Source organism: Amphiprion ocellaris, chromosome 23 (assembly GCF_022539595.1).
Source record: "Amphiprion ocellaris isolate individual 3 ecotype Okinawa chromosome 23, ASM2253959v1, whole genome shotgun sequence".
NCBI lineage: Eukaryota > Metazoa > Chordata > Actinopteri > Pomacentridae > Amphiprion > Amphiprion ocellaris.
Window position 1 is genome coordinate 22,883,067 of NC_072788.1, and position 13,360 is coordinate 22,896,426.

The following is a 13,360-nucleotide window of genomic DNA, read 5'->3' on the forward strand; positions in this document are numbered from 1 at the left end:
ATCTACTGCCAACCTATAGAAAATTCGATTTATCTGTCCCCTGAAGGCACTCAGAATAGTATTAGCAGCCATGTGGTAGTTAAAATAGGATAAATAAAATTAAAACATAAAAATGGAACATGCTGAGATAAGAATAAAGTAAAATTGACAGCAAATAATGGTGCCATAGAGGCGCAAAGTGACTGTACTTGAATTTAGCAGCAGGGTTAAATGGGGAATCCAAAGACTACACCGAGGCATTCAGGGTAAAACTTCTGGCCGGGAACTCTGGAACTCCCACTTCCTGGTGCTAATTTTAAGTAGTATTAGTTGCATTTAGGTGAAGTTGATGATCAAACTTACAATCTATCAATCTGTCTGTCTACATACGAAATAATACAACCAAATACTGCTTGTAAATAAGTGCTTCTTAAAGTTTTCTGAGGATGTGTAACCTCCACGTGCATTTTTAGAAATAAAGAAATCCTTCGAAGATGTCGTCTCAAGATGGCACACTGAGTAAAACTTCCGGGTCATATGACTACTAGCAGCGAGTAGTCAGATTATCCGAGTTCCCAGCCGGAAGTTTCCCTTTGAACGCCCCTGTAGTCTGGCGGAAGTAGATTTCGACTCTGACCAGCTGTTCAGCAATGTTTGAATCTTTTCTGCACCGTTTCTGTTTTTTATCTGCAACATTTGGCGTTTTCATGCGCTGTTATGAACAGGTGTTGCTAGCAAAAGGATAACCTGTAAACAAACGGCGTCCATCTTGTTTCTCCTCCGCCTGTTCAGATGAATTCAAGTGTGACTTAATTTCCGCCTCTGACTCTCCAGGTAAATAAAAAGAAAACGTAATATACAATATACAAGAACACTTTATATGTTCTAGCAAGCCTTTTTTTAAGCATTCATTAGCTTGACAGGATGTGTATCGCAGATATATTGAATTTAATTTCAGTCAAAATGGCGTCGTCGCTATCTGCAATTTGAATACAGGTTTCTATTTTTCACTCCATAAAAATTGCCTATTTGGCTGTTGTCCTCGTATCTCTGCATTATTCTAGCTCCTCTGGGATCTACATTTAAACCAATTTAGATGTTTGGCAGGTTTAATCGTTTTAAAAGACCAATTCAACTCATATAATGCTGTTTTCTACCTGCTCAAAAAGTGACTGTAATGTTATTAAAGCAACAAAAGGCCCTCATTTTGTTCATTGGAGTTGTATTTTAAGGATTATAGTGCCTAGAATATTTGATTTCTTTTATTATATTTCATATATAGTTATTTCAGATGTAATTTCCAAATAGACAATAGAAATCAGGCATATCAAATAAATACAAGCTAATCATTGGGGGAAAATCCCTGTACTGTAGCCTGCAGTCATAAATATGATGCCTGCTTTGATTACAAACCGCAAACTTTTCTTTGGTCACAATTATCTGATTTCACAAAGACATGCTTTTGCTATTTTCAAACCCTTTAAGTTGTGTGTAGTTGAACGTTATGACAGTTTGATCCAGATGGAAGCAGCTGGAGACGTTAGCGGGTCGTATGGATGGTTAATCTGAGCTATTTAATATTTAAACATCCAACTATAGTGTTCATCCACATGCAAAAACAACCCAGACATTTGGTTTCATTGATGACGCCTCAAAAATCTTCAATAATCACCTCTAAATGTAACATTAAATCCAACAATCTTCAGAAATCTGTCTGTAAACTAATACCACCTTCTGCCTACTTTCACCTGTGAGTTAAATTAAAGCAGTTATGTAATGGTTTAATTGACAAAGTGCTACAATATGCAGGGTTTATAGTGGATCAGAATGGTTGTTTAGGGGTAATAATGTGTGACACAGAGTATGATCAGTTCAGTACAGCAGTGCATCTGTTTATTTTTGGCCATTTGATGAATAAAAATGTCATTTATGCTTCAGTGAATGAACCAGCAATTAACAAAACCGGTTAAATATACTTTAAACAAGACACTGCGTCAGATTTAACCATTTATTAAGAGGATTTAACAAAAATAAATAACTTATGCTGTACCATTGCTCATAGATGCAACAGTACAGATGCATGCAGAGAAGGTCCAAACTGGTGCATAAAAATTCACCAAAAAGACTGAAATAAAAAGTTTGATGCTCATAGATTTCTGCAGAAGGACGTCTGACCCTTCAATGTTAAAACGAAACTAATGCTCATGATTGGTTATTAGGGATGGGACGAGATCAAAATGTCACGAGAATTCCCGTGCACGCCTTCCACGAGATTGTAGTTTAAGTAACAGTCCTTTAGTATTTATTTTATCTTGGCCTGTTCAATATACTACTGCTGACATATGCAATGACACCCCCCACCACTAAGGGGCAACAGTGCGCAATGAGTGCGCGGGTTGTTTTGATTCGTGTGTGCAGGTGTGTGCACAGACGTGCTGCAGTCGAGACAGAGAGAACCGCCAGAAATGCAATGGAGTACGAAGGAGAAATCCAGGATCCATCCCCAACTTTTAAATCTCCAGTGTGGCAACACTTTGGTTTTCCGGTGGAAGAAAAAGATGGTAAAATATCCGCAAACAAGACACAAACCGTTTGTAAACACTGCAAAAGATGTTGCCATATACAGGAGCCAACACGAGCTGTATGCAAAGACATTTACAGAACTACCACAAAAGCCTGAACCTGACCACGCCACCAAAAACAACCTCGAAACAACAACAGATTAGTATTTTTTTTTTTTTGAGTTATCCACAAATGTTTGCACATTTTGTTTTGCACTTTAAAAAGAAAGCACTTTTAGTTTGTTAACCTTCTCAGCTAAAAAATAATTTTATTGCAGAGAGAATTACACTCCTGTTTGTTCAGAGCTGATATTTAGAGTTAAATTTGTTAATGACGTTGCAGTCTGCTTAATAAAAAGAAAATATATTGTGAAAAATAGGTTTCATGTATTATTAAAAACGGTAGTTAAAATCTCGTCTCGTCTCGATCTCGTGAACTCAATCTCGTGAGATGTCTCGTCTCGTGGAAATTGTGTCTCGTCCCACCCCGATTGGTTATATGTAATTCTTTGCATCAAATCACCAACTGATCAAATCAAAATAATTTAAAAAATTTTTCTTTTAAATAGGGATGTTTCGAGGCAAGTTTTATGATTATTTATGATATTTTATTATTATTATTATTATTATTATTATTATTATTATTATTATTATTGTTATTATTTTATGATATTTAAGATTTTAAAAAGTGCTTTGAGGTAAAATGTATCATAGAGGATTCATACTTTGATATTTGTCATTTACTGACACATTCACTGTGACAGGTTTAATTTTATTACGTCATTTTATTTATGACAAATTAAATTTTGTTTTTTATTTTTACAGTTGACACAAAAATGACACCATTTACTGTATTTAAATAGTCGAAATATAAGTAAATGTTATTTTAAATTTACAGATATTTGATGTTAATTGAAGGAAAAATTGTAAAATCAAGGACTGAAAAAAAATAGTATAGTTTACTGTTATTTTGCAGAGTTCTCCTGTTTTGTTGAATTACAGATAATGTCAGGTAAAAGTCACAGAATAAAACCATTCATTAATACATGTTAACCATAAAATAATAATAATATGCACATAAAAAAATCCATATTTTTGCAAATGATAATTACTTTATTTAGTTATTTATTTTTTACATTTGATGGCAAAATCACAGTATGAAAGTAAAGTAAAATGAAATAGATTTTGATTATATATTTTCAGCAGTTCACTGTTATTTTACAGATTTTTCCTGTTTTGTTAAATTACAGATAATATTGTTAAAAGAGGAAATAAAGAAAATGAAAAAATCACAAAATAAAAGCATTAATTTACATATTTTTTTTAACATTTGACGGTGAAATGACAACATTTACTGTATTTAAATAGACAAAAAATTGAAATTATTATAAATTTACAGATTTGTTGTTATTTGAAGGAAAAATTTCAAAACAAAGACTGAAAAATGGCCCAAAAATAAATGTAATAAATTATGTGACGTGTTGAAATGTAGAGCAATTAGAACTTTTGCCCTCAATGTCAAGTAAGTTGCACAAAATTGTTATTTTCAGGAAAACTTTGACGTAAACATGAATTCAAAATACTTTTTTAATTATATTTTTTCAGAGTTTTCTTGTTTTGTTGAATTCCTGCAGGAGGAATCATTGTTTCTTGTCATGAGTTGCGTTTAGATTTTCCTGGAAGATAATTTTCTAAAAACATTTCCTCCACAGTGTCAGTGGTTTCACAGCGATGGCGTCCATCCAGCCATCTTCATTCCGTGTTGTCGTCGGCATGGTGCTTCCAGCTCCGTGCTGCTCCGGGCCTTGGCAGGCTGCTGGAGGACCGATGGGGGCTGTTCTGGACAGAGGAGTCATTCTGGGACACAGATGGTGACACAGCAGAGAGGAGGAGGATGGAGGAGGTCAGTGGAAAAACAAAAAGCACCACAAACATGTGATGAGGAAATCTTTTACTTCACGCTGAACAATGCAGATGACTCAGAAATGTAAATCTTTTGTTTTGGGGGGGGGGGGGGGGGGGGGATTGGATCCAGAATGTTTCCTGCATCCTGGAGTCTAATTTTAGCTGAGGTCTAAATTTGGAATCAAAGGCAGATAAAGCTGTTGAAGAACAAAATGCTCTTGATGTGACTTTGTGAAGGAAGCAGCCACAGGATGAGTCGCTGCATTTTAAAAAGACCAGATGTTTGATTCCCTTCCATAGAGATGATTAACTAACCGTTCAGCTATAACATTAAAACCAGCTGAGTAGTAATGAGTCGGAGAGTCTCTGTGACTGAGGGCTGAAATATGAAGAGAGATTAGAGTGTTAGCAGGTATGATGAGCCTGAAGTCAGAGCTTTCAGTGTCAAGGAGGTCTTTAACCTGCCATGGTAACTGATGCTGTGGAGCTTGTGGCGATAGCCAAGGTGTATTGTGTTGAGTGTGTTGGGAGGGTGTGCATTTACCTGACCTCCACGCCCCATCAGCCGATCTGCATTTCCAGCCAGTAAGATGGTTGCTTTTCCGGGCGCTGGGAGAGCCGGCCCTGCGACTTCCTGATATCTTCCGGCCTCCAAAGCAGTATGGCGGAGGAGTCAGCGAGAGTTAGTGGATGGTGTTGGCCTCCCCACTGAAACCCAACAAGTTCTCCACAGTCACCGGCTACCGATTGCCGGCACAAGCCGGACTTTCCTTGGAGGACGCCCAGCTGCGGCACAAGCATCTCCGCCGCATATGTGAAACAACGAGGACCTGTGACTTTGGTTTACGTTCTTTTCCATCGTTTATGTTTCATCCTCCGTTCCAAACCGGACGGCAGCGCTTTTCTTTAGATTATGTGTTTCTTTGGAACTGAATGAACAGTCGAAACCCACTTCCTTGTTTGGATCTTTCCTTTGGTGGGATTGGTTGGAAAACATGGAGCGGATTATTTGTGTTGGTCGGGTCGGACTGTAAACGAAAGGGACTAAGGAAAACCAGGACTGGATTGTAAAATAAATAATTGGTGTTGATTATTGTAAACGTGTATTCTGCTCTTTATCTATTGTATAGAAGGATTGTGTTAGTAGGTTTGATACTGTTACAACATTGTTTCAGCATTGTACCTTTGTAGGGGCAACAACAAAATCTTTTAGTTGAACCGCTACATAAATAAATGGCGCCCAACGTATAAAACCCCACCTAACACTATCAATTTAAAATAGAAAAAAAAAACACGCTGTGTTTTGATACCATAGGTCTTTATTTAATTTGCAATTGATTAGAACGAACAACTCGACTACGGTCGAATTATGGCTTCCCATTTGGGAGGTAGTTTGGAGAAGCCTTCCATGGATCAGGAGCCAGGACCTGCTGCAGAAACTGTGGAGTTAGGCACTGAAAGGCTGCAGAAATCCAAAAGGTATTCTGGTTCACCTACAACTACCTACTGGCTATCCCTCTCCTAGCTTTGCCACAAGGTGGTGCTGCTTCCACATCAACCAGTATCCCACCAGAACCCTTACATGCAGCTCAGAGGCCGCTGTCAATACAAATTCTGGAACAAGTACAATTGCTTGCAGCTGGACAAACCAGTGACAGGGAAGAGATCAAGCTTATGGTTCAGGAAATGTCAAAAGAACTCACAATCTATCACAAGGGACAAATGCAACAATTACAGAGGACAATGGATAAACAGTTCAACTACATACGTGAACAATTCACGGCTACCTTAAACTGGCGTTTGAAGCATCACCACACAGAAATACTGGAGGAAATGAAGCAGGTCTTTAACCCAATGGCTGACCATATCTCTCAGGTGCAGAATGATGTCTGGAAATGTTCACAACATCTGGAGACCATGCACACTGACCTGACCACAATCAAAAACCAGAACCTCTGCCCGTTTGCCCTGTCTGATGCCTCTGTTCAAACTGGTTGTAATGACCAAGTAACACTTACACAGCGTCCACGCTTGCAGTCAACGATGCAGGCTGGGGTAACTGAATCTCCGTTGTCCTCACCCGCTGACTCTCCCATCTCTGGTGATTCCGGACGCAGACTCATGGGGAATTTTCCTATTAAGCTGGAGTTCCCTACCTTTGGTAGACTGGAGGACAATTCGGACCTGTTATTATATTTGGAAAAGTGTAACGACTTTCTGTCGATTAATCCACTTAGTGATGATGACTTGATGATCACCTTTAGGAATGTGCTGTTTGGTACAGCTAGAGATTGGTGGGACGTTGCCCGTGGCAACACACATTCCTGGACGGAATTTCAGGCTAAGTTCCTCGCTGCTTTTCTTTCTGAGGATTATGAGGATGAGCTGGCTGAAAGAGTGCGCACACGCATCCAAGGTGAGGATGAGAGTATCCGGGACTTTGCTTACATGTACCGTTCATTGTGCTGCCGCTGGAAACCAGACATTACAGAGGAGGCTGTGATGAAACTCATCCTGAGGAACATCAACCCCCGCATGGCCAGTCAGCTGCGGAACAGGGTTCAGACAGTGGAGGAACTGGTCAAATTGGGACAGCAGCTGGAGAAAGACAAGCAGAGTCAAACGCAATATGACCAACGGAAAAAACATGTCAGTAAACAAAAAGACAAAGGTGAATCTGCACCCTCACATCAGTCTCACCCGTCACCTGCAGAGCAGCCCGGTGCCTCTCCTGTATTTTGCTGGAGGTGTAAAGGCAGTCATCCTCCATATGCTTGTCCAAATTTCAACCAGAGGAAACCAAAACCTCCCGACACCACACAAAACCAACCGCGACAGTCATGGAATGTGGAAGCAAACCATCCATCTGCAAGTGCTCTTGGTCCAGCAGGAGCACAGTCACCACTACCTGTCCAATCTTTTTCGCCAGCTTATGGACACAATGCCGCCTCTGCCTTTGACAGCCCATTACCACGGCAGTTGAAAGTGACACTCACCATCGGGACATGGACAGGAGCTGCCATATTGGACACAGGATCTTCATACACACTAATCAATGCACAGTTATGGGATGATATTAAGCCACCAGAAGCTGCACTTAAAACATGGACAGACATTCCCTTATACCTGGCTAATGGGAAACCAGAACATCCTCTTGGATGGACTGAGGTGGAAATGCAGCTACATGGGAAAACATGGCTGATACCTATGGTTGTGCTGTCTCCTCAGGCACTGGCATTCCCTGTGGTGCTGGGACTGGATTTTGTATTTTTTAGTGGAATGCAAATTGATGTTGCAGGGAGCTGCTACTGGTTCCATGGGGAAACGGAGAGATATATTTTCCAAACTAGCCAACCAGTTCCACTAAACGATGAAAAGGCTACCAACCATGTTGCCCTTTTCTTGGCAGATGCACCTTGGGTCATACAGCCTCCTGTCACGGATATGTTCGACCTCTTAGAAATGGCGACTCAGGACTCACACCTAGAAGCAAGGATGAAAGGGAGACTTTTGGAAATGTTGCAAGTGAACAACGATGTCTGTACAGCCAGGGTTGGACGCACTAGTTTACTGAAACATAAGATATTTTTGGCGGATGAAGTTCCAATAAAACAGAAACCTTACCGTCTCTCTCCACAAAAACGAAAGGTATTAAAGGACCTTCTGGATGAAATGTTGGCAAATGGTGTGATAGAGCCATCCTCCTCAGCATGGGCCTCGCCAGTGGTAATCGTCCCCAGGAAGACAGGGAAACCTAGATTCTGTGTGGATTACAGGAAACCGAACGCCAAAACTCATACAGATGCCTACCCTATTCCGACCATCCAGGAAATATTGGAATCCTTGGCAGGAGCCACAGTGTTCTCTGCCCTGGACCTGAACAGCGGATACTGGCAGGTAGAAATGGATCCTGATTCCCGAGCACAGACAGCCTTCATTTGCCCGTATGGTCTATTCCAGTTTAGAGTAATGCCTTTTGGTTTGAAAAATGCCCCAGCCACTTTCCAAAGGCTTATGGACATGGTACTGGGAAAGCTGAAGGGATGCACATGCTTTGTGTACCTGGATGACATTATTATATATTCGCACTCATGGGACCAGCATTTCAGGGACGTCCAAGATGTTATGGATAAGCTCAGGAAGGGGGGTCTAACTGTAAACATGAAGAAAAGTAAATTCTTCCGTTCCTCTCTTACCTTCCTCGGACATGTGGTTTCATCCAAGGGTGTTCAGGTGGACCCAGAGAAAATTCTAGCCGTTCAAAACTTCCCAGTGCCCACTAACAGGAAGTCCCTTGAGCGTTTCCTGGGCATGGCAGGATGGTACCACCGTTTTGTGCCGAACTTCTCCCGGATTGCAGAACCTCTTAATGCCCTGAAAAGGAAGGGAGTGAAATTCTTTTGGTCATCAGAATGCGAATCGGCATTTGAGACTCTTAAAAAGTTCCTAGTACATCCTCCTATTCTAGGACATCCAAACTTCAACCTGCCATTTTTAGTGTACACGGATGCCAGTGAGGTCGGCCTGGGTGCTGTACTGGTTCAGCGTTCAGAACATGGTCATGAAGAAATTCTAGCTTATGGCAGTCGTAGTTTAAACCCAGCCGAAAAGAACTACTCTGCCACAGAGCTGGAATGTCTGGCAGTAGTATGGGCTGTGGAGAAATGGCGCGTGTACCTGGAGGGACGCCTCTTTCCTGTAGTGACAGATCACTCCTCACTCCTGTGGGTATTCAGAACCACCAAGCCAAGTACGCGACTGATCCGGTGGGCACTGAGACTCCAGGAATTCACCTTCACTGTGGAGTACAGGAAAGGGAAATATAACACGGTCCCAGATGCTTTGTCTAGGGCCCCGAGTGATAATGAAGCATCCACTCACGACTCCATTTGTGCGACTGTTGTGTCTGCTGTGCCGGAATCCTCAAAAGAACTGCCTATTACCATCGAGGCGGTGTGGCTTGCCCAGCAGACAGACCCTGAGAGCAAAGCCATATATCAAGATGTGATGGATAAGGGAGACGTAGAGGTGAGAGCTAATACCACCTTCACTGTACTGGAGGACATGGTCTACCGGGTTGTGAAACTACCTCACAAGACTACTTATCAGGTATACATACCTGAAAGCCTGCGTTCACAACTTCTGACATTGTTCCACCACGACCCTCTGGCTGGCCATCTCGGAAGATACAAGACCTACCGGAGAATGCAGAATCTGGTTTATTGGCCAAAAATGAGCTGGGATGTCAAGCAGTATGTAACACACTGCCGAGTCTGTCAACTCTACAAACCGGAGAGCCGCAAACCAGCAGGGAAATTACAACAAACAGAGGTAGGACGACCCTGGGAAATGTTAGGATTGGATTTAATGGGTCCTTTTCCCAGGAGCTCCAGTAGAAATCTGTACTTGCTGGTGTTTGTGGATTACTACTCCAAATGGGTGGAGTTTTTTCCCCTGAGGACAGCAACAGCTGAGTCTATCTCGCGCATTCTCACCCAAGAAATTTTCACTAGGTGGGGTATACCAGATTACATCCTCTCGGACCGAGGCTCCCAGTTCATATCCTCCATCTTCCAAGCCACCTGCAAGACATGGAATGTGTCACAGAAATTGACATCTGTCTACCACCCGCAGACAAATCTCACAGAAAGAGTGAACTGTACTCTAAAAACCATGATAGCATCTTTTGTGGGTTCTCAGCACAAACACTGGGATAAGCATCTTCCAGAGTTCAGGTTTGCTTTAAACTCAGCCGTACATGAATCCACAGGCGTCACCCCGGCTGAACTCAATCTGTCGACCGCTGAGGGGACCACTGGACGTAGTGCTGCAGCCACAAGATGCTGTCCCTGACTCTGCAGTCTACTCTAAAATCTCCCAGCTCAATGATCTGAAGGCCTTTGTCTCTAAAAACCTTTTTCTGGCCCGTAAGCGACAGAAAAGAAATTACGACAAACACCGTAGGGATATGAGTTTTGAAGAAAGGGACAGAGTCTGGCTACGCGCTCATCCCATGTCCAAGGCAGAAAAATCATTCATTGCAAAGCTCGCTCCGAAATGGCAGGGTCCCTATCGCGTCCTCCAGCAGACTGGACCTCTTAACTATGAGGTGGTTCTTGAAGACAGCGGGGAAGACCGTCGAAATGTGCATATCTCCCGCCTCAAACCTTGCTATCCGACGGCTGAAGACATGGATGAGCTGCAGCGCCATCAACTGCAGGGAATATTTGAGGAGGAGACAGAGGATGAGGAGTTCTTTGGATTCCCAACTACTCCTTCCAGCTCTCCTGGAAAAGGAACAGCAAAGACAAAAAACAACGATGGATGATGAATCTGATAGCCGTGAGTTAAGACGGTTATATAGAAGACAGCTCTATAAGTTGACAGAGTATTAAACAACTGCCTTACTTTGGCTCTAAATTAAAATGGCACCAATTAAATAATAATAATAATAATAATAAAGTAAATTGATATGATATCATGAGATTTAGTAACTTAAAAATCTACAGTTTTCACTTAAAAGATCCTAAATATCTCATGATTTGGACTTACATGACTGTAAATCAGGATAAGGGGGTTTTCTGGTTTGCTCATTTTATCTCGAATATATTGGCAGATGTTCTAATGTGTAAATTAGCCTTTTTCTGTTGTAGACATAAAGTTGAACATTTTTGATGTCTTTTCTCAGGATTATGGCTTCAAACATCGAAACAAGTGACTTACAACATAGAAATTATTTAAAAATGATATCAAAATCTGCATTCGAAGTGGAAAGCAGAAGGCGATTACAATGGGTGTAAAATTTCTGAGATACTGGTGGGGCATTTGCTAGCCATACCTCCACTAATCAAGGGGTCATTTATTGTTGTTAATACTGTATTTGCCTTCTATGTACTACGTTTTTTGTTTTTTTTTTTTCCCTCAAGGAGGGGAGAGTGTGGCGATAGCCAAGGTGTATTGTGTTGAGTGTGTTGGCAGGGTGTGCATTTACCTGACCTCCACGCCCCATCAGCCGATCTGCATTTCCAGCCAGTAAGATGGTTGCTTTTCCGGGCGCTGGGAGAGCCGGCCCTGCGACTTCCTGATATCTTCCGGCCTCCAAAGCAGTATGGCGGAGGAGTCAGCGAGAGTTAGTGGATGGTGTTGGCCTCCCCACTGGAACCCAACAAGTTCTCCACAGTCACCGGCTACCGATTGCCGGCACAAGCCGGACTTTCCTTGGAGGACGCCCAGCTGCGGCACAAGCATCTCCGCCGCATACGTGAAACAACGAGGACCTGTGAGTTTGGTTTACGTTCTTTTCTATCGTTTATGTTTCATCCTCCGTTCCAAACCGGACGGCAGCGCTTTTCTTTAGATTATGTGTTTCTTTGGAACTGAATGAACAGTCGAAACCCACTTCCTTGTTGGGATCTTTCCTTTGGTGGGATTGGTTGGAAAACATGGAGCGGATTATTTGTGTTGGTCGGGTCGGACTGTAAACGAAAGGGACTAACGAAAACCAGGACTGGATTGTAAAATAAATAATTGGTGTTGATTATTGTAAACGTGTATTCTGCTCTTTATCTATTGTATAGAAGGATTGTGTTAGTAGGTTTGATACTGTTACAACATTGTTTCAGCATTGTACCTTTGTAGGGGCAACAACAAAATCTTTTAGTTGAACTGCTACAAGCTAGATCTCCATGGTAACTGATGCTGTGGAGCTAGATCTCCATGGTAACTGATGCTGTGGAGCTAGATCTCCATGGTAACTGATACTGTGGGGCTAGATCTCCATGATAACTGATGCTGTGGAGCTAGATCTCCATGGTAACTGATGCTGTGGAGCTAGATCTCCACGGTAACTGATGTTGTGGTGCTAGATCTCCACGGTAACTGATGCTGTGGAGCTAGATCTCCACGGTAACTGATGCTGTGGAGCTAGATCTCCATGGTAACTGATGCTGTGGAGCTAGATCTCCACGGTAACTGATGCTGTGGAGCTAGATCTCCACGGTAACTGATGCTGTGGAGCTAGATTTCCACGGTAACTGATGCCGTGGAGCTAGATCTCCATGGTAACTAATGCTGTGGAGCTAGATCTCCATGGTAAATGATGCCGTGGAGCTAGATCTCCATGGTAGCTAATGCTGAGGAGCTAGATCTCCATGGTAACTAATGCTGAGGAGCTAGATCTCCATGGTAACTGATGTTGTGGAGCAGATTCTGTTCTGAGTTTCAGATTTAATCGTCTGGAAGAAGCGTCTCCCTTTAAGCAAATTGCTCCCTGACTATTATTTATGAGAGATCCAGATTCTCAGCTGAGGGAAAATGTTTTATCTGTAAACCTGTTGATCTGTACATCACTAAAACCACTGAATGAAGCCATGTAGTTCCAGTATCACACACTGTATGCATCGTGTTGCCATGGAAACCTGACATATATTCAGCTGGTGATGCAGAAATCGTCTGTTTAAACTGCTGGTACTGCAGCTGATCTACTACATAGAATATCCAACCAGTGACGGTAATTTCACTTTGATTTGGCCACAGATTAAACTGATTTCCTGCATTATGAGACAGAGTCAGACCTAAATGCACTTCAGTACAATATCATGTTTAAAAAGTTTAACAGCTTTATTGTGCAGCTGTATTGATCAGTAAAATCAATATATTAAGGCACATTTAACAGTTTCCTACTAACATTCCTGCAGTAGCATCATTTTTTGCCAACATGTATTTTTTTTTTTATTCCTCGTCGTTCTCCATTAAAACAACCTGTTGACTGAAGCAGCTGAACACCATCAGTTCATTTTGTGCAGCAGAAGTCACATGACGACAGAAAAGACAACCACTTTATGTGAACAGAAAGTCTGAGTTAACCAAGAAAGTTGAAAAACATCTTCATGATGCCCATTAACTCTGACTGAGGT

The 13,360-nt window shown here is 41.8% G+C and overlaps 1 long non-coding RNA gene across 1 annotated transcript; it reads right to left on the minus strand.

The window, feature by feature from the left end:
- Nucleotides 1-9,886: 9,886 nt before the first annotated feature.
- On the minus strand, nt 9,887-12,055 carry LOC129348167 (uncharacterized). The gene is made up of 3 exons (XR_008600647.1): nt 11,437-12,055; nt 10,109-10,732; nt 9,887-10,027 (listed from the first exon to the last, which is right to left on the minus strand). It is a non-coding gene; the product is annotated as an uncharacterized LOC129348167 (long non-coding RNA).
- Between the last annotated feature and the right edge of the window lie 1,305 nt (nt 12,056-13,360).